This window comes from Panthera pardus, unplaced genomic scaffold, assembly GCF_024362965.1.
Source record: "Panthera pardus isolate Hobbes unplaced genomic scaffold, ASM2436296v1 HiC_scaffold_16, whole genome shotgun sequence".
NCBI classification, from domain to species: domain Eukaryota; kingdom Metazoa; phylum Chordata; class Mammalia; order Carnivora; family Felidae; genus Panthera; species Panthera pardus.
The window spans coordinates 43621655-43639426 of NW_026526721.1; the positions used below are offsets into that span (position 1 = coordinate 43621655).

Here is a 17772-nt window from a genome sequence, read left to right on the forward strand (position 1 = left end):
TCCGCACCTCCCCATTTCAGCCTCTCCTTTATCTCAGGAAAATTTCTTTAAGCTTATTTTTCCTTCTGTTACAATTGATCGTTTTGTTTTGTTGTGTTTTTTTTTTCCTGTATCCAAGAATAATTAACATACAGTGTTATATTAGTTTCAGGTGTATAATAAAATGATTCAACAATTCTATACATTTCTCAGTCCTCATCAAGATAATGCACTTTTTAAAAAATTACTTAATTAATTAATTTATTCATTTTGAAAGAGAGAGAGCAAGCATGCACACATACATGCAGGGAATGGGAGGAGCAGAGAGAGAGAGAGAGAGAGAGAGAGAGAGAGAGAGAGAGAATCCCAAGCAGACTCCATGCTCAGCATGGACTCCATGCTCAGACTCGGGCTTCATCCTACAGCCATGAGATCATGACCTGAGCTGAAATCAAGAGCTGGATGCTTAACCAACTGAGCCACCCAGGCGCCCTTCACATCTTCTTTATCCATTCATCTGTGGATGGACACTTAGGCTGTTTCCAAATCTTGGCTATTGTAAATGCTGCAATAAACGAAGAAGTGCTGTATCTTCTTGCATTGGTATTTTTATTTTCTTTGGGTAAATACCTAGGAGTGGAATTACTGACTCATATGGCAATTCTATTTCTAGAAAACTATGGAACACTTCATGAATGTGCATGTTATCCTTGTGCAGGGGCCATGCTAATGTCCTCTGTATTGTTCCAATTTTAGTATATGTGGTGCTGAAGCGAGCACTGTTGTTTTCTTTCTTTTTTTCAATTGTTTACTCCTCAAACTGGTTGAGCTGCATCACTTCCCTTAGGTAGAGGTCACATGTTCTCTTAGCTTTCATCTTTAGTCTCCCTTTTTGCCACACTCTGGGAGGATTTTGCTTACCATCACTGATTTAATTCTCAATAGTAGTAATTCTCCTTATTACTGCATCCATTTTTTTTAATCTGTCAGTCCATTACAAGAGTTTATTTTGTCCTTTCACTACTTTTTTACAATTTTGGATTATTTTATTTTCAGTGTGAACTGTCCTTCCCCACCCCCTGCCAAGGCATTGTATAATAACATCCTGATTAGACTTTGTACTAGCAGGTTCTCTTTTCATTATTTTTATAAAATAAATTCTATAAAAAATTCAGCAGATGTTCATAGCTTCTGCTAGTAGTAGTGGTATTACTATTTTCTATTGGTTAATTACATTTTGGATTAACCAAATGTTTTATCATTTTCATTATCATTATCATTATCTTTTCATTATCATTATCATTATCAGCTTTATCATTTTCAAAGAGAATTTTTTTAAACTCTAATTTACTCTTTGGTTGCTCATTAGACTTTTATGATTACAGATTGTTTTGTCATTGCCCAACTATCAGTGACTTCTCGTTTCACAGTAATAGAGTTGAATCCAAATCCCCTCCAAAGAAATCTACAATATGGCTACACCCCTATTTACAAATTTGCTGCCTTCTCCTACTCTGCACAGAACCTCCGGGCTAACTATAGAGCCATTAACTGTCACCTAAGGTCATACCAAAAAGTTATCCCCCTGCTAGTTTTTACAGATTTTTTTATCCAGACCTGAAATGTACCACCCGTCTCTACCTCCCAACTTTTAAAATCCACAAGCATGTATCTCAAAGATATATCCTTCAAACAGCTTTTTCTGATTCTTCCACTTGAGTATCTTTGTGCTTCTCTTATGAGACTTCTTACCTTGTGTCATATATTATGGTTGTCTGTGACATCTATTAACATTACTACGATTGTAAGATTTTCTTATGGAGAAGGTTACTTTTAGACCCTATACATCTTCAGGGAAAAAAAAAGAACAGTAGAATATACAACATGCTGATTTTTCAATACATATTTGTGGCATGTAATGGAACAGTTTTTTTGGTCTTCAAAATATTTCAGTAACTGTGCAAGGCTTACTAAGTAAAGATAAATCCTTAATATAGTATTAACTGATCTCACCCTCTTGTTTCCAGAGTTCAACCATGATTTACCTTTTTTTTTTTAATTTGCCCATTACTCATACTCCAGACAAATTATGAGAAACTTGCTGATTCTAGAACAGCAGGGGTATTAACACATTTTCCCATTTTCATGTGTTTACTCACGTGTTCTTGTCTTAGAACATCTTTACAGTGGACAAAATAATTCCATTATTTAGTGACGAGATTAAATCCCCTTTTCTTCACTTATGGTTTCATTATTTACCTCCTTCTTGAGTAATTCTCCCTTTTCAACTTCCTCTGGTTTTTCATTCACAATATATATCACGTTTGGGTTTGTATTACTATCAATATATATCACGTTGGGTTTGTATTACTATCAGTTCAGTCTGTTGTTTAATTTCGACTTTCATATAAGCATTACAAGTAACAGAACTGAGTTTTTTCACTTTTGTAGCCCTCTCAGAATACAATTCATGGTTTTGCATATATGAAAGATACCAAATAACTATATTTTGAGTTTATTTTGAGTATAGAAGAAATATATGAATAAATGGCAAAACAATGCTATTCAAAAAAAAAATTCTGTATGTGAAAATTAATTGAAATACAGGTGCCTAGGTGGCTCAGTCGTTTAAGTGTCCGATTTCAACTGAGGTGATGATCTCGCGGTTCATGAGTTTGAGCCGCATTGGGCTCTGTTGACAGTGCAGAGCCAGGAGCCTGCTTCCGATTCTGTGTCTCCCTCTCTCTGTCCCTACCCCGTTCGTGCTCTCTCTCTCTCTCTCTGTCTCAAAAATAAACAAAAAAATAAAAAAATTGAAATATAATAATTAAAAGAATTACCTACAATTTAAAATAGTCTAATGGATATAATATGATTTGCATAAAAGATGATATTTCTATCCACCCACATACTCTTCTTTTGTCCTTTCAAAGAGTCTGTAGAATGTTGCACCTGGTTAAATTTTGTTTTATAACTGCAAAGCTCTACATCAATGTATATGAAAAGCTCTAGTTCTTGTACTAGGTATAACCAATAGATTCTTCTGTTGTCAGTGCAAGATTTTAATGCTACCAGTTTCTCGTGGCATGGGTACGGAGTAATAGTTAAGGACATACATGCCTTTTATTAATCATCCACAGGATGAATCTTGCTAGATTAAAACACTATTCTTTTTTTCCATTACTAGTCTACACTATTTTTAACCTTTTTATCTTTTAGTACCCAAACAATTGGAAGACAAAAACTTTCTTTCTTCCATGAAAGAACATAAGTTCTAATTATAGCCAAACAAGTGTGGTCTTCAAAAGGATAAATTTTTCCTTATTCCAGTCATCAAAAACACCATAAAACTCTACAGGGGATTTGGATTATATGTGTGTGTGTGTGTGTGTGTGTGTGTGTATAACACATATATATGTATTTGTGAATATATATTTATATATGAATTGTGAATATATATATTCATATATATCATGGCATCTGATGATGGTCAAGACATAATAGAGTCATAATTCCCAATGATTTAATTTGTCTATTTTGATGTTGCTGATTAACCATACAAACTGCTATTTGAAGTACACTGGTTGTGCATTTTATATTTTTGTCATTGCTATTGATCCCCAAAGTAAACTCTTCCTATATAATAGTCCTATTCATCTTTGCATTTTCAGAACATGAGTAATATGTAGTTTATAGTGTTGGAGACAGTTTTATGGAGAGTTTTATAATATATGTGAAAATCTTCACATATGCTATAGGTCATCCAGAGGAATTCTATCAAGAAACCTACATCATAAAGGCACCAACAGATGATAAGTCAAAGGAAGAAAAAATTGGGCTCAAACCCACTCAATGTTTGCAGCAAATCTTCCCACTTTTGAGTACATTTATTCTCACCAATAGAGAAACCTCAAGAATAGTAAATAAGGAGAGACTGACTTCAGAAAACAGTAGAATACTACAATTAATTATTCTCCAATATATTAGAGTTCACTTTTTTGGAATTTACAAGGGTATTTTTGTAAAGAAAAATTCAGATTTAGTAAATTTGCCAAGTCAAGCTTCCATTACAATATATTTAACATTCCATGGAAAACAAAATCCTGAAAAGTTAAAAGGTAGAAAACCTTTTGTTGTTAACAAAATAAAGTGTGAATAATTAATGAGAGGAAAAGAATAAATTGGAGAGAAGGTCATGATCACTGCAAACAGGAGGATTTGCTCATGAGTCACACAGGGCAGAGGGCATCTGAGCTGGCTACTGATATCCTTCTAAAACAAACAATAATTAAAAACAAAAAACTGTTTGAGACTTGAAAAATAAATTATATTCTCCAGAACACACAAACTTGTAGTTTAACAACCAAAATAACGTAAAATATAAAAGGACTACAAAAAATAACATCACATAAGCATTACTTTCATTTTTAAGCACATTAGTATATTTGAAAACCAATTTTAATTTTGTTGTTCCTACTTTGAGACAATTTCTGAATATACAAAGGGGTGACCATAAAGTTAATGAATATGTGAATGTAACTTTACTTGGAATCAACTGATTTCAGAAACAAAATTATAAAAATAATTTTAATATTTTCTAGCAGAAATATCCTTAATTTGTAATAGAGGTTTATTTGACACACTTAATTTGGAGAGATGCTTCCAGTTGTTAGTACTTTGGGCCCTGAAGTTTGAAAAAGAGCTTGACTATTGGCTTTTTAATGCAAGAATATATCTAAACTTAATTGTTCTTTCAACAAAGTGCAAAATCTTTTTCTTACCACCGGAGAGCATCTATCATACAAGAGCCACAGAACAGCCAAGTAGACAGAATGATTCAACTACTTGACATCAACCATCCGTCATTGACCACTCCAGGCTGGTACATGGGTTCATGAATGCAATTTTGGGGACAAAACTGGAGGATATGCATAGCCCTAATGGACTGGTCACCAAGTCTTCTCTACTTGAACTGCTGTCTAACGCCACACGGGCCAAGAGACTAACAGCAAACCACACACTCAGCTTCTCAAAGAGCTCAAATGCCATTTGGTAATGAGTTAATTGTATTAGATCCTTTCTACACTGAAGGGGCAGTGATTCATTTTGACTGATATTAATGCATTCTAGGTATGGATTTGACTTTCCTTCCCCCATTTCTGACAATACAATCATCTGAGATCTTACGGAGTACTTCATCTACTGACAAGGCATGTTGCATAGCACAACTATAGAGCAAGGAAACTTTGTACATACATGAGTATGGGATCTACTTTTACCACACGCCATATCTTTAAGAAGCTGACAGTCTGAGAGAGCAATAAAAGAGCCTTTGAAGTCACTGCTGTGGTGCCAGCTTGGAGATGATTCTTTGAGAGGATCTGTTGCCATCACCAATGGCAACTTTATGGTGCTGTGTCCCCAAAAGGTAGAATACAAGGTCTGGTAACTGAGGGATTGAAGTGGAAGAGGTCCTGCTCGCCATTACTCCTTGTGATGCACTGTCGGCTGGGGGGAGGGGATGGTGGTGGTGCCTCTTGTCCTTGCATTCTGAACTGAGAAGATTTAAAGATTCCGTTTCCAAGAGGGAAATCTCACCATCGGTGGACAGAACAAGAATTAAACTTTACACGATGGCTGCCACCCAATTAATCGAACTCTGTGCCAAAGGACCATCAGGCAAGGAAAGGAGACATCACCCTGGCAGATGATTGACTGATCATCAGGAGGAAGTGCAGCTGCTGCCACCCAGCAGGGCAGGGAGGAATATCCTTGTCATCAAGGCAGTGGTGTGCCAGTGGAGGTTCTACAACCTGTTCATCAGAGCCTGCTCTACACCTCTCTTCCCAATTCCTGTTCAGTTACAATATTGCTAGCTTGAAACCAGCCGTGGTTGGAATATTTCACTACAGCAATCGGAAAATGCTGTAAAGCAGGGCTTTCATTTTCTTTCTTTCCAGAGAGTTAGTTGTTAAACATCTGCCAGGACATCGTTCATCCAGGTGAGCTCCGGAGTCATCTCCTGGTACTCCCTTAACAAATTTTTAGATTTTTTTTTAACGTGTAATTTTAAGAAAGAGACAGAGCATGAGTAGGGGAGGGGCAGAGAGAGAGGGAGACACAGAATCTGAAAACAGGTTCCGGGCTCTGAGCATCAGCAGAGCCAGACGAGGGCTCAATCCCACAAACCACGAGATCATGACCTGAGCCAAAGTCGGACGCTTAACTGACTGAGCCACCCAGGTGCCCCAACTCCCTTAATCAATTGTAATTGAAATTGCTTAGTACAACAGTCACAGCATGAGAAGCGGTTGGTGATCAAGCACCACAAAAATGAGTGTCCAGCTACTCCACCAGATAAGCCACTTAGATGCCTCTGCTTATCTACATTAGATCCAGGGGAATTTGGACTTGATACTAGAGGAAAAAGATAATAATTATCTTAAAACCAGTTACAGCAGACAGAACAGTAGTTTTCCCCACTGACTTTAGTTTTAAGTTTTTCCAGAAAAAGAGACGGACCAAAATGCCTGAAGATGCCTTCTCAAATGTATTGAATTTATTATACTATATAAGTGGATTCAGGAGGTACAAAATGTAGGTTGTAGTGAATATTGTCATGTTCCACCTAAATTACCCTCCAGGACTGAGGCACTCATGTCCCAGCTACTGGGATTATTGGCTACTGAAGGCATACAACTGAGTCCATCCATGAGAATTATTCTTGAGCTAAGATATGCCTTCTCTCCAGGACCATCTCACATTCAGAGACTATCATTTGATTCCGATAGTTTCACTGAATTTTACCATCAAAGTCATCCTTTTGCCTTAAACGAACAAAAAAACCCAATTATTTTTGGTTAAATGTTCAACCGTGTCTATAAGGATAGAGTATGTGACTAAAAGGAGCTTCTGGATGAGATTGTAAGGCTCTGGTGAATGTGTGTGTGTGTGTGTGTGTGTGTGTGTGTATGCGTGAGCATGATCCCATGTGTGCAACTCAACTGCTTTTTAATAAACAGTTAAATTCATTTAAAAAAATCAGTCTTGTATTTGCTTTCCTTTAATACGTTACCTGATAGTGATAGTGTAGGAGAGAAGGTGTCTCTTCCTCATTTATCTTTAATTATTGAAGCTTACTGATAGTCATAATACTAACATAATTAGTGCAAACACCGTATTAGCTTGGTCACTTTGCCACACTTGATTCCTTCCTTGAAAATGCTAACTGAAATCTGAAGCCCAGCAGCAAACAAGTCATAAACTGGGTTAAATCATTACCCTCACAACTGTTGTCATCCACATCTGTGGAAAACGAAGATGCCACGGCCAAGAAAGAAGCTCTTTTGAAGATAAGAAAGGGAGATCAGTTGGCTGCATTATTTCTTATACTATAATTACTTTGAAGACCTTGCAGTTAAGAAATTAATTTAATTGTCCGTATGTGGAAGGTTGGGAGATAGGATATACTCTCTGTCTTACTTTTACCTCCTAAATAACTCAGAATCAAGGTCTATATACTCTCCTTGCTGGATTTTCTACCTTAGTCCCAGATGTCCTACCAAAAGTTGCTCAAAAAGAAACTGCTCTATATCTATCATAATAACAATCACATAAAGGCACTGTACAATATAATCCCATAGAGAATAAAAATTTATTATGAAATGAAGCTTATTTTTAAATCAAATCCTTTACTTACCTTGCCAAACATTCTGCTCAGATTGTCATACAAAAACTCATTTTTTGGTTTCACTGTTCAATGGTTTAATCAAAATACTTATTAATATTTAGAGAATGATCATTATGAAACTGGATACTGTTTAACCAAGGACAAACAAACATGTACTAAAGATGGAAAAGAAAAAAAAAGAACAACTCCTGTGTTCCTTAAAACTGCTCTTTAGTTGTTGTCATGGGGAATTCTCCCATAATTCCTAGCATTGTATCTGTTTATATTAGTATTGACTTTACATTTTCTAAATATTATAAATTAACTGATTATATAGCCATCCCTGTTGGTTGTAAAGGACCCAGGAAGGAAGAGACATTATGTTTCCTTATTTACAGTTAGGGGGAAAAATTACATGTAAAATAACATACAGGGTAAAACACTATTAATGCATATCATTTACTGCATGGTTATTACTTTGTCCTACTTTTTGTCATGTACATTTTGTATACCATATCAACTTAATCCGAAGAACCAACAATAATTTATATTTAGAATAAAAAGGGTTCATGGAAGGTAAGTAAACTTGGGGGTGCCTGAGTGACTCCGTTGTTTGAGTGACTGACTCCTGATTTTAGCTCAGGTCATGATCTCATGGTTGTGGGATCGAGCCCTGGATTGGGCTCTGTGCTGGTCATGGAGCCTGCTTACAATTCTCTCCTTCCCTCTCCCTCTTTTCTTCCCCTGAGCACATGCACACATACATTCTCTCTCTCTTTCAAAGAAGAGGAAGGAGAAGGAGAAGGAGAAGGAGAAGGAGAAGGAGAAGGAGAAGGAGAAGGAGAAGAAAACGTAAATTTTCCCATCACAAAGTCAAATTTTAAATCAGATTCTACTGATATATGACCATGTTTGAATTTATTTCATCATCTTACTTATTAATTAACAAGAATATATATATTTCTGTAACACAGTATAATACATAAGAAACATAAGGGGGATGAACTGAACACCTGCATTGTTTTTAGCATACTCTGTATATTCTCTCTTAGTTATTTAAAAGAATAAGAATCAAGTTTCATTATGAATAGGAATCACTATTTAAATTTTAAAAAATATTCATTGAGGACTTACCAATTCCAAGACATTTGGATCTTGGTAAATGAAATACTTATTATTAGTTGGGTGGTGAAAAACAAATGAAGTCAAATATAGATATTTATATTAAAATATGTATATAAGTGCAAAAATAAAAAACTTGGTATTTTAAAGACTCCATTAAAATAATAATAATATAGCTATTCATAAAGTGAGAGTATCATAGGGGAATTGAGGCATTAGCAACTAGGGAAGAATTCACTAGAAGCATTGCTCATATAACCTTTGATAAGTGAGAAAAAGCTTGCCATCTGAACAAGCAGGAAGAGAGAACACCAGTATAGAAATAGGAATGATGGTTTCGTAGGAAGGAATTCAGTTGGCTCAATTCACTAAAAAAGCTCCTTGTAGTGGGAGCATAATGAGTAAAGGGTAGATTGATACACTAAGACAACAAATTGTTTCCCTAAGGTAACCTGTGATTTCTACTAAGAAGTGCATGTCAAACTGGTTCCAACTTTCAACCTGAATAAATGGTAACATGGTGACATTTTAGGCTAGTAGTTCTCATATATCAAAAGTGAAGTCTTCCCTCATCTCTACTACACATTTAAGAATTCAGGTTTTGTTTCCAGCAGGTAAGAATCTAGTAACTATTACTCTACTCTCACTCTCCTGCTACGTCACATTCACTTATCAGCTGCATGTGCATGGGCATCTTATCTCCCTGAAGTTCTGTTTCTTCTTTGATAAAAAGGTCACAATAATACTTTTTCTTTTCTCGTGAATTGTAAAGATCTTTGTGTTTAAAATTCTTTCAAAATCACCAAGATGAATCACTTACTCTTCAGTCATTGCATCAGTGTTAACTTAGATCAGACCATCACCAAAAAGTGGAGAGAGCACAGAGCCTCAGGAGGATATTACACTGGGGGAAAGAGAAATGGAGCAAATAGGAGGTAGGAAGAGAGAGTTCATAGTCATGGATATGGAGCCATTGAGAAGGAATGTTCAGAGCACACAACTTAAGGCACAGGATTGCTGACTGGAAAGGAGATTTAAAGAAGTTCTGTTGTCCTAATCACATCTTTGGGGCAAGAGATGGAAGATGTATCATGGGAGGCCTCAAGGGACTCCTCCAGCATCTTTGGTGTTTAATATCTTTAAATTTAACATTTGTTCCTTCTTTTATCTTGATAATCTGACCTCATCTGATATTCACAAAACATTCAGAGGTAACATCTTCTGGAAGCTTGTTTTAAAATTCCCAAATTGTGTTGTGTTCCACTCCTCTAGACTGTTATATCATCTTGACTCCATCATATTTCTAACCATAATATATTAAAATCATCAACAAATTTGTCAGTTATTTTCACAAAAAGGACTATGCATGTTCTTCTCTGGCCTCTCAAAGTCCAGGAGGGTGCCTGGCTACCTGGCTCATAGTAGGTTGTTTTTAACATAAATGGAACTGAAATTAATTCCTCTAATCTTTTTCATATATTTACAAGCTCAGCCTTTTGTCTTCAAGCTTCCAAATGCTATGGTCTTATTATTCAAATTCTATCTCCAACTTAAGTTACATTTTCAGATTTTTTCTATTCATTTTTTATACATTGATTCCTTTGTTAAAATTAAATATGAAATAAAGGCCAGACTTAAAAATTCTCTGAGCAGACAAAACCATTTAAATAACTCAAGCAAAACTAAATCTAGCTTATTTCATGCACCTAAGCAAAACCCAACTTAGGTTATTTTTTATAAACCCCTTTGTTAATCATAAAAGAAACTTAAGTCATTTTTTCTAAAAATGGTATAAGGTAATCACTTTTAACCAGTCTTCTGTCATCTGGAAACTTCCATTGTAATAATCAATCATCGTACAGGTCAAACCATTCCGTCATTTTCACTTTATAAGCCATTCTGTAACGTCATGTACTTGAGCTTTACATTAGTTATACCAGTTTTAAATTTGAAAGCTCCCAATTTGTGAACGGTTCTTATATCCACAATAAACTCTTGCTCAATAGTTATTTATTCATTTGGTGGTTTTAATTTTGCTATTTATGAATTCTTGGCACCTTTAATTGGAATATTGTTTCCCAAGGACTTTGTCCAAGACCTTGCTTCCTTGCAGACTTACCTCACATCTTATCTATAGGGCATGTATTTATAAGAAATTTGTATTAACCCCTCTGGTAAGAAGAACTTTATCCTGTTTTCCCATTGCTTTCCCCCCTCCCCATTTCAATGTGTTAGCTCAATTCCTGTCTTACAGTTCTAACAGAAGTCTAGTTTTGTTTTGAAACTGTGAAGCCCCTGAAAAGGCACCAAGTTAGAAGTCAGAAGAATTTGAATTGAGTCCTAGCTCTGCCATCAGTTAGCATGTAGACCTAATCAAGTCACAAGATTTTTGTAAAATTGATTCCCCATTCCCCTTATATTAAAATATGTAAACACACACCTAAATATATTATGCTATATGTTATATTGTGCTATATTATGTTTTTATGTAATATTATGTGTTTAAGATACAAAAGAATAACTAGGCCTAAACACCTTATTTATTTAATACTCTTTTAACAAGTGTGGGGTTTGGAAACAGTATTTAATGGCATAAAAAGCAGTAGAAAATCAAAATAGGCGTTTTGCTACTATAGGAAAATATGTAACATCATCTAGTCACTCCTTTTCCCAGAAGAATGTATAATGTATTTGTGAGAATCCGCAGTACAATTCTGTATGTATAGTCTATAAATTTCAAACTATAAGCATGAAAAAATATATTGCAACAAAGGATTTATTAGTAAAATGGTCTTATTTTTTATCAGTTCTTGAGGGAGACGCTATGCTAGCTATAATATCAAACACTGATTATGATTGATAGAGCCCTTGTTCTTTTTTTTTTTTAATTTTTTTTTAACGTTTATTTATTTTTGAGACAGAGAGAGACAGAGCAGGAACGGGGGAGGGTCAGAGAGAGGGAGACACAGAATCTGAAACAGGCTCCAGGCTCTGAGCTGTCAGCACAGAGCCCGACGTGGGGCTCGAACTCATGGACCGCGAGATCATGACCTGAGCCGAAGTTGGCCGCTCAACCGACTGAGCCACCCAGGTGCCCCAAGCCCTTGTTGTCCTAATAACTTTTTAGAAAGGGACCTGTCATACTATCCACTAGAATCTAAAATGCTTTCTTCACTTTCCACCTCATCTTCCCACACTTATAATTCAATCAAATGTGTTTCTATGATCACATATTTAACTTCCCGTTTATTTTGATATATATTCATAACACATAAAAATCATGCCACTCAAGTTAATTGGAAACTGTTCAAAATAATGTCATATTATAATTTACTTTTAAATGATTTTTCATGATATGATTTCTATTGGATATGACATGTTGCTATTACTGTGTTAGTATTGCCTTTTAATTAATAGTTACAGGTTTTAGTTAATCCTCAATTGGGAAAATGAAGAGAATACTACTATTCTATTACTTCCAAGACTAAGATATCTTTGACAAGATTATTCTATTTTTAAAAAATGTAGGGGCTCCTGGGTGGCTCTGTGGGTTGAGTGTCTGACTCTTGCTTTTGGCTCAGGTCATGATCCTGGGCTTGTGGGATTGAACCCCATGTTGGGCTCCACAATGAGCATGGAGCTTGCTTAAGATTCTCTCTCTCTCTCTCTCTCTCTCTCTCTCTCTCTCTCTCTCTCTCTCTTTCTCTCCCTCTGCCCTCCTCCCCTGCTCACACGCATGTGTGCTCTCCCTCTAAAAAAAAAAATGTAGCTCAATGTCATAAATATCATGTCCTATACTATAATACTATAAAACACCAAGATCAAATCAATCAAGTCAAATCAACCTAGAAATTAGAAAAAAAAAAAAAAAACTGTGTGTACACATAATAGTTTAATTTTGACAATATAATAAAGACTTAATTTAAAAATTGAAGATAATTCATTTCTGAATTGGTAGAAACCTGAATTATAAGATTTTTTTTTAAATGCAGTTTTAATTTAATACTACCAAGTTCATACTGTACGTCTTGGGAAGAATTCTTACTTTGTAGAGTCCCTTGGGGGAATTGTTTTACTGCTTAGATAAGAACTATTTAAGATTAGCATTTCAATTATTTGACAGCAAATGTGAGCTTCAAAAGTGCTTTAAGAGCTCTAAAACACTTATTATATTAAATAGTTTGAAATAGCATTTCTCTTTATATATACTATTAATTTGATTAACAAAATCCTTTCCTAATAGAGCTCAGAGAGATAAATGTCAGCCTAAAACAAGGCTGAAGGGCTGCGAATTCTGAATTAGATCAATACCAATTCAAAACAGACCTTACTGATTGTTTCTCTCTACCCCCACATAGAAATACTTAATCTCCTGGCACACTGAGTAACTTTAAGAATGGTATGGAGTAAATACAGGGTTATTCCTAAATTACATGTCTACAGTGTATTGTTTTAATATATCTTAAATATTTGTGTAATAAAATAAGGGATTTTTACACCTTGTAGAGTGATATTCCTACAGTTCTGAAGTTAGGAAGAAAAAGGGAAAACATTTATTTAGCAGCAAATTGACACAACAGGAAACTGAAGCTTTCTTTGAAATGCAAGTAAAGACAAGACCCACAGTTTTCGAATGAGGCGCTACAATTTTAAGTTGATGTATTAGAATTTGAAATTGTCACTAGTATTTTAAATATAACACAGTGAGATAGTGATATCATGAGAAGAGATTAACATCCATCTACAAGAAGCCATGTTTATTGACTCATATTGTTGACTGACATACCCAATTTCCATGATAATAAAAGCAAGGATGTCACTTTCTGCAATAGGATGCTTGGATTGGTCTTATCTCAGGCAGATTCATGCAGCTTGTCAGAAGAGTGAGACTTTCCTATTCTGGGGTTTCCCCCAAGCAACCTACCAACTAATTTGTAGAATAGATAAGGTGTTGAGGATATAGAGCTAAACAACCCAGAAATGACAGAGTCAGTGGGAGAAGTCACTTGTCAGCAGAAGTAACAAGGCTTCAGATCTCCAGATGTCCTTCAACTGGTGTGCTTAGCTATCTATAAATATACAAATTACCAAACACCTTTTCCTTCATGTTCTCTTTTGACTCATTCAGGTTCCTGGTCAGTTCTGACGCCTGGCTGAAATATGTACCACCCAGGGGAGTTCCATAGTGCTAGTTACCTCAATGCTTGATTTATACCTAAACACTCACTTTTCTTGTATTACCAAGGTACTTCCTTGATAATAAACCCTAAGTATTTATTTCTTAAACAGTATTTAAACCTGAACATGGTCATATATTTTGTTAATTTTATTTCTCATCATCTTACACACCATCGGTTTTTTTATGACTATTGAATTTTGAGAGGTATAATTGGACTCGCATCTCATCTGAATCAAAACACTAATGTTCTGTGTTATAACCAGATGACTCTGTAATCTTTCTCACTCAGAAGAGGCCGCTGTTGCGATTAACCTAGACACTGGGCACTGTTCCATAGGATGTGGCTTTCTTCGTACGAAATTGCTAAAATCTTTAAACTGTGTGGTAAAAATTGAGTGAATTACCTCTGAACTTATAATTAAGTATGTGACAGTTGATCTAAATTTCTTCTTTCAGGAGAGGGGCTCTAGGTGATGCTGCGTGACTTATACATTTAAGTAGATATGTTATTGATTAACCGTGATTACACAATTTTTAAAACCATAAATCCCCCTATTAAATGAAAAGAGCTTTCCTTATTTATATGCTCTTAAGTTGTAAGTAGTACTGATTGTGCTACCCCGATTAGTTTGATAATTACGTAGGCACTTGTAACATGACCCTTCCCAAATCAGTAAAACATTTATTTAAAGGTATGTTAGACCAAATATGTCAGAATATATGTAAATTTTATGGACATTTTCCATAACACCTAGAATATAATTACACACATATCACAGAGTTGTAATATATTTGACATATTTGAAATAATGCCATGATACTATGGATGTAATATATCATCAGCATGTCCATGTGAGTAACAGACATCAATTTGCATAAAGCACACCCCATGCCTGCAGCATTCTAATTAGGAGGAAAGTGTTAGTACTTTCCTAAATAACTGGTTTCAGACAAACAAATTTGTTGGGGGTGGGGGGAAGCCTTGTCAAATCAAACTTTGATAAAATTCTCTTGAATTGAAAACATCAATGGTAATGAATCATATGGGAGAAACAAGCCAAAAATAACAATAAAAATTCACTTTCAGGCAGCATTTTTTTTTACTATCTTTAACAAATGGAAGAATACTTTAAAAACTTTAGTTCAGAAAATACTGAATGATGATTATTGATTAATAGTTCTTGGTTAAACGTCAGCTTCAGTCTATATTTTTCTTCCAAATCTACCATAGTCCTACAAAGGTTTATTTAATATTTGGCAAAGTGAACACTGTGATAAGAAAATATTTTAGAAGTTACAGTTTACTGCAACAATCCATTCTCAGTAGAGCGTAGTAGGAGAGCCACAGAAGGAACGCTAGCATTAGGAACAGTATTCTGACTGCCGAAAGTGAAGTACTATTAGGTAGAAGCTAGACAGGAGCAGGGGAAGGAACCCCCACCCCCCACCTCACCATGCCAAGGAAACTTCATGCCTTGACCTGAAAGATTTCAGAGTCCCAAGTCCCTGAGGCGGGAATGACAAAGCAGGCAGTTAGTTAGACATGAGACTGAGGGAAGGATAGCGATAAATAAGTTACACATTAGAACCTGTGACTTCCCAGACCCTGGGGTTGACAGACCAAGAGTCACAGGTTTTGAGCATGCCTCTCTTCTCTTCCACAGCTGCCCCAGGGTAAGCCCTAGACTCATTATAATGCATTTGCATTGCGGGTACCCACCCCCCACCCCCGCTTCCCCCCATGGAGAAAGACTGCCTTGACTGTTCTAGTACAAACCTTGCAGGGTCAAGAACTCCCCCTCCCAACCTGTGGGAAGAGTCCCCCAGACGATTGGAGGCAGCCTCTATTGGAGACCACCCCACTGTATGTAACAGCTCCTCCCAGCCCAGAGAGGCCCAGTAATATCCAATCCCAAAACAACCCAGGGGCCTGCTCCTCCTGGGAGAACCTACCCACCCTCCCCTAGAGAGTGTACTGTTGCTTTAATAACTGTCTTCTGCTTTCACTCTGGGCGCTGATATGGAAATCTTTGTTGCACACCAGACACAACTTTCCGTACTGCCCTCTTTCTTTCCGTGCTGTGATCCGGATTGTTTTGCCTCTGACTGTGCTTCTTTGCCTCCTCTACAGGAGCATGGTTTGAGCCTCCTCAACCACTTTGCAGTCTCAAGTCTCCTGCTCTGCATTTCCTTGTCATGTCTGCACCAGCCACCACCGTCTTCACTATAGTCTTAGTCTTTCCTTCGCTTGAGCCTCTGACCCCCAGTAGTCTGACCTTCTTCTAGCCTGTCTTGTAATGCATCATATGCAGTATCACAGGGCTTCCCACATTGGAGGTCTTTGCTGCAGACACACCTGCACTTCTGTCAAAGTGGAGGACCTTCTGTGGTTGGGCAGATGCCAGAACAGATCTCTTTCCTGGTCTCTCTCGTTTCCTAGCTGGAATCTCTGGCCTCTCCAGTTAGCATCCAATACCTCTGCCAAAAGGCTACCAGCAACTTACTACATATGGTTGGATGCCACCTGTTGGACACTCCGTCTCAGCCCTGGGTGCATCACTATAGGCCACCAGCCTTGGGAACAAAAACACAGGAGGGAAAGATGAAGTACCCACCCAGACACTCTCAGGACTGCCTGAGATAATTAGCACAATTAAGGCTGAATCCCAAGGACCCACCTGAAGGGCACTTAACCCAGAGTCTTCCTAGTTCAAAGGGAAAGGGAGGCCTCTCCTTTTGACCCCAAGAGCTGAGACGTTGGGGAAACCAAGCTGTCTAACTCTACTGTTGTGTCTCTTACATTGGGCTAACCCAACATCTATAATTCCTCCCAATTCCCCCCCCCCCCCCGGGTTGCATCCTAGCCCATTGGTCATTCTTCGACCCTGAGACCTTAAAGGTCTAGAGGTTCATCTTCTGAAACTGTGTGGCCCCAATTTAAGTTGGATGACAGAAGGTGTTGGCCTTTACATGGGAGCTTTAACTACAACATCATACTTCAGCTAGAGCTCTTTTGTAAACAACAGGGAAAGTGGAATGAAATTCTCTAAGTTCAGTCTTTCTTTGCCTTACTGGATATGGGAGGATCTCTGTAAAACCTGTTGGATTGACCTGGCTCTCCTTGCAGTTGTCAAAGGGGAACTCCTGCTAAGAGAATCTCAGTTCCTCTGTGTGGAGGAAACCAAAAGGCACTGGCCCTGCCCAAGCCCCCTTTTACACCCTCTAGTCCTCCCTCTGTTCCTCCTCCCAAGCCAGCAAGTTTGTATCCACCTCTCCCAACCTTGACCCTCTCCCTTTACTGCCTCCATATTCCTGGGTTTCCCACCCTAAACTGTGCTCCCTGGTCAAGATGGCTGCAGGGCTGGACCTCAGGTTATTCATAAGCCCTTCTCTTTAGTAGAGCTTAAACAGGTTAAACAAGACTTGGCACTCAAATCTTTCAGATCAGGGGATGAAGGTTCCTCAGGGCATTCCTTCCACTGCTTATATCTAGCTTTTACCTAAGAGTTCCATCAGATCATGGGGAGCAGTGAGTTAAGACTTAATCAGATTTGTTTATCCCCAAACCAGATTCATTTGAAACTTCAGCAATAGAAGAGGAAATTAAAGAACAGAGATGGAAACTGTTGCCTGATCATACAACTAGTAGGAAAACCAGTATCGTTTGTAACCATGTTGTGTCCCTTAACGTTTTTCCTTCCCAGCTTCAATGTGCTTAGCTATGATTTTGTATTATGGCACCCCAAAGATAGGCCTGGGGAAATATATATCCTGGTTTAATAAAAAATAAAAAAATAAAAAAAAAAAAAACAACTCAGTAAAC

The 17772-nt window shown here is 37.0% G+C and overlaps 1 non-coding gene across 1 annotated transcript; it reads right to left on the reverse strand.

Moving 5' to 3' along the window:
- Window positions 1–652: 652 nt before the first annotated feature.
- Window positions 653–759, reverse strand: LOC128777437 (U6 spliceosomal RNA). The gene has a single exon (XR_008422697.1). It is a non-coding gene; the product is annotated as a U6 spliceosomal RNA (small nuclear RNA).
- Window positions 760–17772: the final 17013 nt, after the last annotated feature.